Here is an 11,744-nt window from a genome sequence, read left to right as displayed (position 1 = left end):
CGCCACTGGGTTTCGCACTGTGAACAGCAACTCATGGATATTACCCTCCATGAGAACCACCAATCTGTGATGTTGAAATGGACACACCAATCAAGTTGCTTTTATTGTACCAACATTCAAAGTCAGTTAAAGCCAAGGGAAGCAATTCCTTGAAGACGAGCTCTCAGAGATTTTACAAAACAATATATATATAGTGAATATATATATATAGTGAATATATAGCTATATATATATATAGTGAACTGAACAGCAGTTCCTAATAAAGTCTTGCAGAACAGTTCTGTGTTTCATCAGAGATATAGACACATTAGAAGCATACTTATGACCAAATTAATGGAATTTTAAAAGTTCTGGACTACTAGTTACAGAACTGAGGCTAGAAAGGAGTTCTGCTGATGACCCATTCAGTGCTCTCATATAAATCAGATTCAGCAGGAGCAGGGCCAATGGCCTTCCTTAGCCAGATTTCCACTATCTCCAGGGACTCCATAATCTCCTTGAGCAATCTGTTCCAGTGACTAACAAAAACTTTCACTACCACAATATTTTTTCTTACATTCTCTTGAATTTTCCTCACATATTAATTTGCTAAACCAATTAATGCTTCCTTGGAGGGTTCCCAAAACAAACACTGCAGCTAGTGCTGGAAAACAAAATATATCTTCATTACACCTAAGCAGCATTCTTGTCCCATATTCAAAGGTATTGTGCCAGTTTAATACTCAGATAACTACCTCTAAGCTACATGAAGTCCAGAAAGCAATGAAATGCAGAGTATACAAATGAAGTTAATATTGTCCCGTTTTGATCCAGAGCGGCATTTACAGAACAACTATGGGTTACAGGCTGAACCAAACAGTTGTTATATGTTTGAGATCTACTGAAAGTAATAAGGCTATTGCATTTTTAAGATACAGGTGATAACACTGATAGATAACACTGACAGCTTGGCCAAACCTTTTTTCAACAAGCGTTTTAGCATGGCAACGCCTTTCACCCTATACAGAACAGCAACTCCTTCCTAGATGAGTTAACGAAATACCACAATAGTCCTCCGTTCCTGTAACCTGCCTCGAAATATAAACACTAAACAAACCTCAAGAATTACCACAAATAACCAAAGAAAACTCCAATTTAACTGTTTTCTCTCTCTCAACAACTCCCTCCCACAACACGCACTGCTCCCCTGCTACCTCCGGGCATCCACAGGCCTACAGCCGCCCACCCCACGGCGCACCGCTCGCTGCCCTACGGGAACCGTCCCCGTCGCCACGGTCACTGCCGCGCAAGCCGCCCGCCCACCCTCACGCACTTCGCCCGGTGCAGCCTGACCTAGTCCAGCCGCTGAGCAGCCCGGCCACCTTCACCCACCCTAAAACAGCCCACCGACTCCTACCGCCTTTCCTCAGGCCCTCCGGAAACCAAATACGCGCACGGGCCAATCCTAAACGCGGCTGAAGCAGTGGTGCTCAGCACCTCCCTTAGAGGCGGCCGCCCCTTCCGGCGGCCATTTCGCCCTCACTTGTTATGGACGCTTCGCTGGCTGCCGCTTGCCCTCGCCTAACATGGCCGCCGTTGCCATGGTGCTGCAACCGGCGCCTGAACGCGACGCCCCTGCCCTTATGGAAAATGGCGGCCGCCGAGTAGGCGGCTCTCTTGCCCTTAAGAAATATGGCGGCCGAGCGCTTGGTGATGTGAAGATGCCGCTTGCCCAAAACATCCCCTATCCCCCATGGCAGCCCTGTGCTTCTGCTGGCAGTATGCCCTTATAGCTCTCCGGAGGAAAAGCAATAAATAAGCCGAAATTGCGACCCCCCAGCTGGAGCTGGAGACTGAGGAGATGCTGCTTGCTGGCAGGGTGCTTAAAGTACCACCTTCATGACTACCCATCTCTGCAGAACATGAAAAGCATCAAACAGAAAACCCCTCCCAGGTGGCATCAGGCTGATAACAGTCCTATCTCAATGCTTACAGGAAGTTTGTGGCCTTCAGGAACTGATTTCTTGTTTTACCATCTCCCCAGCAGCTGTCTTTGCTTCAAATACCAAAGATGTCAAAATTGTACACAGAACTACACCCAAGAGTGATAAGCTACCAGGGAGAAAATTTCAGGCTCCACAGATTTTGCTTTATTCTTATTTTTGTTCCACTACACATATTTTTTCCTCTGGTGCTGATCCTATGGGGATTTCAAACATTCACAGCTTTACGTCATTACAGAAGAACTGTAATTGAAACACAGGTAATCACAAACTTATATTTCACTTTGTCTCTTACCTCTATAACCTTGGTGTTTTCTTTGTAGGAAAAGAGAAAACCATTTCCATCATCAATTACCATGTTTTAGATACACATTCTTTCCTCTGGGCAGCTAAAAACACTTGCTCATCTCCTTCAGAAGAAATGCACTATTTTCCTTTGTGATGTTTACTGCCTAACTCCTTGTAAACAGTTAGGGGCAGGCAGTAGGCAGTACAGGACAGCAACTATGGATGAGAATGTAGCCTGTAGGCTTTGACCATCCTTATCTAGATGCAATGTCTCTATTCACTGCAGGGAAGTGGGACTAGATGACCCTTACAGGTACTGCCAACTCAAATGATTCTATGATTCTGTAATGCAAGCTTAAGTATGTGTGCTAGGGAGAGAAAAGAGGCATTTAATACATGAGAAAGTTCTGTAAAGAAACTATGAAAGTTGTACATTTTAAGAGGAACTGTACTGCAGTTTTAAGAGAATGTACTGCAGAAATGCATCAACTTCTACAGTCTGTTAGCAATGTCAGAAGTAGAACTGCTTCTTCATGAAACAAGCAGTTCAGCAAGTCTTTCCTTTCTGAAAGACTTTCAATTTCTGAAAGAAAATTGAGCACGTACTTCATTCAAAACTACAGCTTCTTAAGAATTTTAATGACTAGGGCAGATATCTTCTTGGAAAGTGTGTGCACTTGCTTTTGTATGTGAAGAGAGAAGGCTAATATGAGGAAACACATCAGATATCCAGAGATTAAATGAAAAAAATAAACCTATCCAAGGAATAGCCTACAGAGGACAATTCCAGGTGTTAACTGTACTCTGGAACTGTGACCACAAAACGGCTCTCAGAGTGACTTATTCTCTGTGTGTAAGCATGAGCTGCAGTCCTGCAACCATAGTTGTGCTGAGGGTCCCCAACCCTGTTGGCAGTTAATCTCTATTACAAGTCAGAAGGACCTACAAAGTCTCAATATAGGCTCTCCCTCAAGTTGCAAAAGCAGTAACATATGCCAAAATTTGTTCTGAAAGTCTTATATACTGGCTTGAAAATTCTTCTTTCTGCCAAGATACAGAGGCACAGTGTTATGAACTATTCAGTTATCATCTAGGTACATCTGGGCAGGCACTATATAGCTAGGTGGTGAAATGTGGAAGTGTGGCACACCCAGGTCTCTAACTGTAAGATCTTTCATCCAGCAGAACTGTGCTGCTTCTGGGACAAAAAGGCCATATGGAAGGCAGTATGATTGCTGATCTTGATAAAACCTGTTAGAGAAACTGTCTTAGACAATGGCTAGCAGAAGGCTTTGCCCTAGAGCTTCTATGCCCTGGAATCTATTGAGGGAACAGAAGACAGATTTATCCCTAAGACAGAACAGGAAAGCTTCAGCCAGACAGTCCCTGATGCCATCAGCCAGTGACAGATGGAGAAGGGGATTGCAAGTTGCAAACACCAGGAAACAGGCCAGAAAAAGGACCTCAGGAATTCACTAAGATGCAGCTAGCTTAAGGTAATAAGGTGGAAAAAATCATCTTCAGGCAACCACTGTAAAACAGTAAAGCAGAGCAGTATGCAGGCACAGCTGATTAATTGACCTAAGAGAGCTAACCTGGGGCCTAAATTAAATGAGCAAAGCCCTTCCTATAAATTATTATTTGAGAGGAAAAAAAAAATCTCTTTCATTGTCAGCACAGATTAGCATTTCATTTGCTAGGTTGCAAACAGGAAGCACTGAAGTTATTTACCCAGAGACAGTTACCACTGAAGAGCCTATATGAAACATAACTCTTAGTGTGTCCTGTGGTTGCACCTGCTCACAGCCTGCTACACTGGGTCATGTTCTCTCAGGAAGTTGTCCTACAATGTACAGCTCTAGAACTACAATACTTATGATACATCTAGGAAGGGAGATACAAATTATATTTTACTTGATTAAGGAATAAAATTCCATTGTCATCTGACTCAAACTGATTTGGGCAGAAATGTAATTATACACTGTACAGAAATCCTTACTTATTTTTGCCTTGCAGGCATTTTACATCCCTAATTGTCTTGCTCCTGCAGAGAAACACTTGATGCTGTAAGCTAAGTAGAGAATACAAGTATGAATACAGGAGGTCATTAGATGGCTGTATTTTATGAAATAATGAGTTTTATGAAACATGTCTTACATAATTCCTTCTCCTGTTTAGTAACCCATAAGAATGGCACTTTATGCATATTTCAGGCATTAGCAATGTATATGACAACTTCTACACAATAGCAGTAACTTCTACACAGTTCAGTAAGTAACAAATGTGATATCCTACAGTAACCCAAATTTTTGCTCACACCAGCAGTGCCTGAAGTACCAGACAACCCTAGAGCTACAGGAGGATAATTGCTAGAACTGGCCAATTAAAAGGGAAGACCACACAGAAGAGAAGTGCACATGCTTGCACTCTTGACCCAAAACATCCTGGCAGGCAGTCCGAAGAAAGAAGAAATGGAAGGCATCAGTAAGTAAGGCAAAGTGGGCACTCAACAGGGATTAGTACCTGCTCATATAATTGTTTGAGTTGGAAGGAACCCTTAAAGGCCACCTAGTCCAACTCCCCTGCAATGAATAGGGACACATTCAACTCCATCAGGGTGCTCAAGGCCTGGTCCAGCCTGGCCTTGAATGCCTCCAGGGGTGAGACATCAACCAGCTCTCTGCATACAGCTGGTTTCTGGGCTGCAAGGGCACATTTATGGTCACATTCTCCTTACCATCCACCAGTATTCCAAGTCCTTTTCACCAGGGCTGTGCTTAATCCTTTTGTTCCCCAGCTTGTACTGATAGTGGGGGTAGCCACAATCCAGATGCAAGACCTTGCCATTGGATTTACTGAATCTTATGAGATTCTCTAGGACCCACTGCTCAGCCTGTTTAGGTCTCTCTGAATATCTCTGAGCATCCTGTCCTTTGGATGTGTCAGCTACACTGCACAGCTTGATGTCCCCACAAAATTGGTGAGGGTACACACACAGTTGCCTCGTTATCTCACTGCCTAGTTGCAGCAATGATAGAGAGAGATGAAAAAGCCCAGCAAATGGAGCAGGAGCTTGAGTGTTTTCTTTCTGTTTTTGTTTCTAATCAGCTTAACTCCGTAATTTGCAGTCTGTATATGGAGAAATCCTGTGCACATAAGATTTTGGAAACCGTTATGAGCCATTTCCCCAACTTAAACATCTGTTTACTACTCATACTAACAAATGTGCTTATATTTTTAAGAGCTGATATTCAAAAATTTGTTGGATCTTGGGGAGTTCTACATGTCGTCCTGTAAAATTGGGAAAACAGGATGTGTCTGCAAATACTCATTCCTATCAACAGAGAAATTTACAGAATAAGTTCTAGAAAAAACACTCAGCTTCAAGCTGAGTTCTGGTTAATATAGCAGGTATAAGAATTCTAGACCTCGAAGAGGTCTAAATATAGAATTCTAGACCTCGAAGAGACACTCATGTCTCATTCATGGACTTTTCTATCACAGTTCAAGTAAGGCTTGTGCCTCTAGCTGGGTTTCTAAGACTTGTCTAAACATTCAAGAAAATTTATGTGTATTAATTAAAAATATGTACCAAAGGTGAACCATTTAGTCTTTGTTACATCCTATAGAGATGCTATCATTTAGAGGGAAAAAAGCTTAAATTTTATTTATTTTACTTCCATAAAACCATTCATCTAAACTGAATTAAAACTACTTCAATTTCAAATGATGCTCTTTGTCAGAGATTTAATGCAGTGTAAAAGTAGCCATCATTTGATACAGTTTTCCTGACAGTCTTTGTATGGTTAAAACCACACTCCAGTGTTACTCAGATTATCTCACCCCAGCAGCAGAACTCTAGTTCCAGAAGTGCACACCTGGAAATTTGCCATTGAATAGAACAACAACAATTATCTGTTCTCCATACTTCTCACATAGGCATAGAATTTTTGTGTGCCCAGGAACCAGGCAAAATAACTTTGATTCCCTTTTGCAAGAAGAAATTGAAGTCTTTCTAGCAGTCCAGGCGAATAGTTCTTGTTTAGAAATTGTCTGTTTGGAAACCTTGTGTCTAGTCAATTTACCCCATTCCAGTTTTTAGCATTGCAAAATGTTCAGTTTCAGACTGTTCTATGTTACAAAACACAGCAATTAACTGAAAGCCCATGTATTCCAACAGCAGTTGGAGAGCCACGTGATTCTATTTCTTAACTGACAACTTTGTGTTTTGTGGACTGCAGGACTCAAAATGCTGGAGCTTGGCAGCCAAGTTATTGGGCCATAGAGCATTACAATTAAGCTGATAAGATACATCCATTTCTCTACAAGCGATCATGCTTGTAGTCCTGAAATCTTGCCATCATTTAACACCTTGTGGTGTTGCCTCCCATCAGTATTTTGCTGTAAACAGCTCCAATTGATGATTTGATCAGAGAAGCAAAGAAAGCACAGAAAAGCTGTGTGTGTGAGTGACATGCAATAGTCTCTGAAAAGAACTGGGATTGCAGTTAGCAATAATTGTGTTCCTGTCATCTTCAGATATGTAGAGGTAGAAGAAACATAACCTATGTATGTAGGTAGAAGAAACAGTAACTAACAGTAAAAACAGTAAATAACAGTAAACAGTAAATTCATATGCAAGATGAATTAGTTATAGAAATAAGACTGAAATGCAATTATGTACTGCAGATCTCAGGCCTGGGAAGTGTATGAAGAATACTTAGTCCTTAATGGATAACTGAATGTACAGACTCCAGTGAAAAGAATCATACAATCATTTGAGATGGAAGGGGCCCTCAGAAGCCACGTAGTCCAATTCCCCTGCAATGAGTAGAGACAGCTACAGCTCCATCAGGTGCTCAGAGCCCTGTCTAGCCTGGCCTTGAGTATCTTCAGGGATGTGGCATCCACCACCTTTCTGGACAACCTGTGCCAGAGCCTCATCACCCTTATTTTGAAAGCTTTACCCTTACATTCAAAAGATCAAAAGATTCCAGGCTTTTCAGAGAATGTTCGTGTGCCCTGGATAGCTAAGGCAGCTAATTTGTCTGCTTTGCAGCTACATTTAATCTCACCACTATTGTCTAAAGTCAAACACAAAAGCTCTCACATATAAGCTCACAGTTTCTGGTGTACAATAGGCTATGGTGGACTGTGAAAAGTTTCTGTTTCCCCAGAGATCAACACTAACTCTAAAAGAAAACCAGAGAAAGCCAATGTACATTATTCAGTTTTCATCAGTATTCATCAAATTTCTATTAAAAACTGCCAAAAGAAATGTCTGCTGCTTCTTACAAAGCAGACTACAAGCAGGAACTATTACTTGATTTAGCTTGTGGATTTTTTTTTTTAAGAGAAAAAAAAATACTTTTAAAAATTTAGCTGTTGAATTGAATAGCAGATAAGATACCTAGTCAGGAGGTACAGGAATAACCAGGAAATTATTGTCATCTGTTAGCTAAATGTAAATGTGTAATGTAGTCACTGCACCACAGAACTTCACCCCTTGTGCAGCCAACCAGGTTATACACGTACTGGCACAACATGTTATGTTAAACATACTGTTCATTCCTCTGGCTGGAATGCACTTTCTTTGGATTTTATCCTGAGGGCATTAGGGTTACAAAATCTTTCTTCCTTTCTTTCTGTCTGTCTGCCAGTCTTTTCCTGGCCTTTCACAGCTACCTGTGTGACCCTAATACATTTTGAATGTTTGTTAAGTTTCACTGCATCTGGTTGAAGGAGGTCAGTTTCACATGTAAGTGTGCTGCTGCTTTAGACTTCATGCTGTCTTGTGCAGAGCAGAGACCCACAACCCAAGAGTGGGGCCACAGGGAAGATGAGACAAGTACTAGAGGTGTTTCTGAAAGAGATGCCCAGACACAAATGACACAGATTCATCAGAGAACAGGGTTCTCAGTTCAGCTGCCTCTACGACCAGGAATTTCTGCTCTGCTGTTTGCTGGGAGTACTGAGCACATTGTGCAAGCCTCTGGACACCACCCTGTTAGCTTATCCAGCTGCTAATAAGCATGTTTTATAAAAAGCAAGAGCTGTACCTGATCTCAAGCAAACTACAAAAAATAACTACTTCCACTTGCACAAAATGTTTGATGCTGTGAGTGGCCAGTTGCATGGCATAGAAAAGATTATTTTAACAGAAAATTCTCTTACCTCCGTGACTGCTCTGAACTTCCCCTGCTTGGACCCAGTTCTCACCACATGTTTTGTTTTGTTTTCTTTTCTTTTCTTTTCCTGGTTATAACTTCAAAGGATTGTCCTGCCATTATGAATAAAGATGAATAACTTCAGAAGGGCATCTCAGGTTGCATATAAACTACTGCATGCTCTGTCATGTTCCCAAACATTCATTTCTGCTCTCCAAGCCCTGCCTGCCCTGCAAGGCTGACATAATCATTTGGTGGGGTGGGCTGAAAGTGATCCGGATAAGAAATAATCCATCATAAGAAAAGGTTTATTTTTCAGCCAGATCAGCCTCTCTCATGCCAGCACACAGCGGGGAACAGAGCACTGTGATGGCAACAAGCAGTCAGGGATGGCAGATGTGCTGCTGCCCTAGAATTACCTGTGACTTTTCTCCCTTCATCTTTAAAGTGTAATAGGAGTTGTTTCATAGGAGTAAGTGTTGAAGAGTGACTGTCAAGCACTCAATGAGAAGCAATCAGCTGTGTCAACTAGCAGCAGAGAGGACTATAAAGAAAGGCTTTATACAAAAATACAATTACCCAAACTTCCATCCCACAGAGAAGGCCTTGTGTCCCATTCTTATTAACTTACTGCTACCAAACTGTTCTGGCATCTGAAACCCCATGTGAATAAACACTGGGTGCACTACAATGTGTGTTTTGACTGATGTCACTCAACAGCTCTCCCACACACATACTGTCACAGGAGGGAGCAAAAATATTTTGTGTTTCTCACAAATTTTGCAATTCTAATCCAGGGGAAAGGACACTAACAGACCTCTTATGAACATATAATCTCTTTTCTACCCCTCTTCCTCTGTTTTGAGCTAGGATCTATCATGTTTCAAGAGCATCAGTATTTGGAGGTCTGAGGACATGTAAGAGGAAGGTGGAGTATGAATCACTGTCATTCAAAATTGGCAGGAAAAGTGAGAGGTGATGGAAAATAAAGGATTCTGGGAAACAAATCACTTGAAAAACAAGCAAACAAACAAACTATGCTTTCTTCTGTGAGCATCGCCGTACCTCTGGCTTTTTGCCCCTTCATCCACATTGTCTGCCAGTGACATGAAGTGAGAGCCCAAAGGCTAACTTTCTTCATAATGTTTACCAGAGGAAACAGTGTAAGTTGTAAAGTTAAAATTATAACAAAACATAAAGCCATAGAATCATTAAGGTTGGAAAAGACCCTTAGGATCATCTATTCTAACCATTAGCTGACCCTCACCATGCTCACTAACTGTGCCCCTCAGTGCCACACCTCTACAGTTCTTGAACAGCTCCTGGAACTCTCCTTGCTGACTCCACCACCTCCACCACCTTTTTTTTTTTTTTTTCCCCTGCAGGTGTAGGCACAAAGTGATGGAGTCTGTGAGTCTGTGCAAAAGGCAACTTTCTCAGTGGCACACCTCAGCTAGCCGCGGTGAGGAGTAATCGGCAGAACGAAGGCTTAAGGCGGCACTGCGGGAAGGTGCGTGGGCAGCAGGGGAGCACAGGGGGCACAGCGGAGCGGCGCGGGGCGAGGCACTCCTGCGCTGCGCTGGGGCGGCCGCTGCCCCCACGCACTGTGGCCCCCGCAGGGCTGCGCGGGGCGGACCCCGCGCAGGGCGGGCAGCGCGGCTTCTACAGCGGGGAGAGGAACAGCGCTGCGCAGCCCAGCATAGGTACCCGGCTAGCGCCCAGAGCCTGGCGAAGGACTGCACAGCTTCGGCACCGGGCGGGGTAACGCTTCGTTGCTCGTCGGGCACCGCTGGGGGATCTCCATCCGCTCTCCGCCTCCCCTCTCGTTTTCTACTCCCGCCCGCTCCTTGCACTCTTTCGGATCATTTAATCTCACCTTCACGGCCCGGAAGGGAGAGGAGAGGGAGGGTAAAGAAAAGAGAGATTTTGGGGAGCGAAGGGAGCAGCGAACGGAGCGGAGCGGGGCCGGACAGGAGGGACAGCGCTGCCCTGGGGAGCGCACGGCGGGGGGGACGGGGCGCGGCCGGGCCTTGAGATGGTGCTTCCCATGGTGAATGAGAATGGTAACCGGGGGAAAACGGGAACCTGAAAAAAAGAAGCAGCTTCCTTCCTTTCTTCCTGCGATCGGTGCCGCCCTCAGCCTGAGAGCGGCGGGGGCTCGGCGCAGGGAGAGGTCCTGTCCGGTCCGCCCCGAGGGGGGAGAGCCGCTACCCCGGGGCGCTCCCGAAGGGCGGGGGGAACCTCGGCAGTTCAGGGGCTGAAGTCACCAGCATGAGTCTGGGGAGGAAGCTGCAGCCCGGCTGGTGGAGCTGCTCAACGTAACGAGAGAGAGGCTCTCTTCTTGCTTCTTGCATTCACTCTGCTGCTGAGAAAACCTCTGTGTATGCAGTGATGGGCTGCCATAAGGACGCAGCAGGTTAAGCAGGCGTAGGCAAGGGCATAAAGACTGGGAAAGCTGCACGTGTGAAATCTGCTGCTTTCAATACTAGCCATATCCCAGACTGTTTCTCAGCTACTGCATTTATCCCGTTTTTTTTTTTCCCCTGGGGTTCCCCAGTGTCATCCAGAACCAGAACTCACTCTCACTGCTCTTTTCAGATGTGGGAGAGAAGGAGGAAGCCTCCAAATCCCTCATGGTACAGCTGCATCATTGACCCCAACAGGTAGTGCCCCAAGAGAAGTGCTGCTTATAGCCAAGCAGTTCTGCTGTGGTCAGAATCAGAGTGTTGCAGCTGCCACGTGGTACAGTTCTGTGGTTTTATTGTTACATAGAAGTGTAACAGTACTCCAACATTCCTCACAGGAAACCTGCAGCCTTAACAGCCAAGGCCTTTGCTCGCAAAAGCCATGTCCTGTTTCCCTATTGCTGTGTTCTACTCTTTGCATTCTTAGTGAGCAGCAGCAAGGCTGCACCACTCTCTAAGCTGAGCAGCCCACACCACACCCATTCCCTTTACCCTGCTGCATCCCTTGCCCTGCAGATCCTGGGTTCTCAGGGTGCTGACCAAAGTATGCCACATTTAGCAGCTGCTTTTCCAGTATCTACCTCGGATTACTTACCTGTGTGAGTTGCCAGTACGATTAAACCATAACATGCCATCATGACATCCAAACCAGACAGATCTGGGAAAAATGGCCTCCCTCCTACCTTTTATGTTCGTAGGCTGAGGATCCATTACAGTGGAAGTTGTCTCTTGCTGTGTTTGTTTCAGTATCTTGCAGTCAGCTCTTATTTTAGCAGAGCATTGTGACACAAAGCTGTAAAATACAAATGATCTGCAGCACCTCCAGTGAGGCAGAGTACTTG

Source organism: Tetrao urogallus (genome assembly GCF_951394365.1).
Source record: "Tetrao urogallus genome assembly, chromosome: Z".
NCBI lineage: Eukaryota > Metazoa > Chordata > Aves > Galliformes > Phasianidae > Tetrao > Tetrao urogallus.
Note: the sequence above shows the minus strand (reverse complement) of the source record.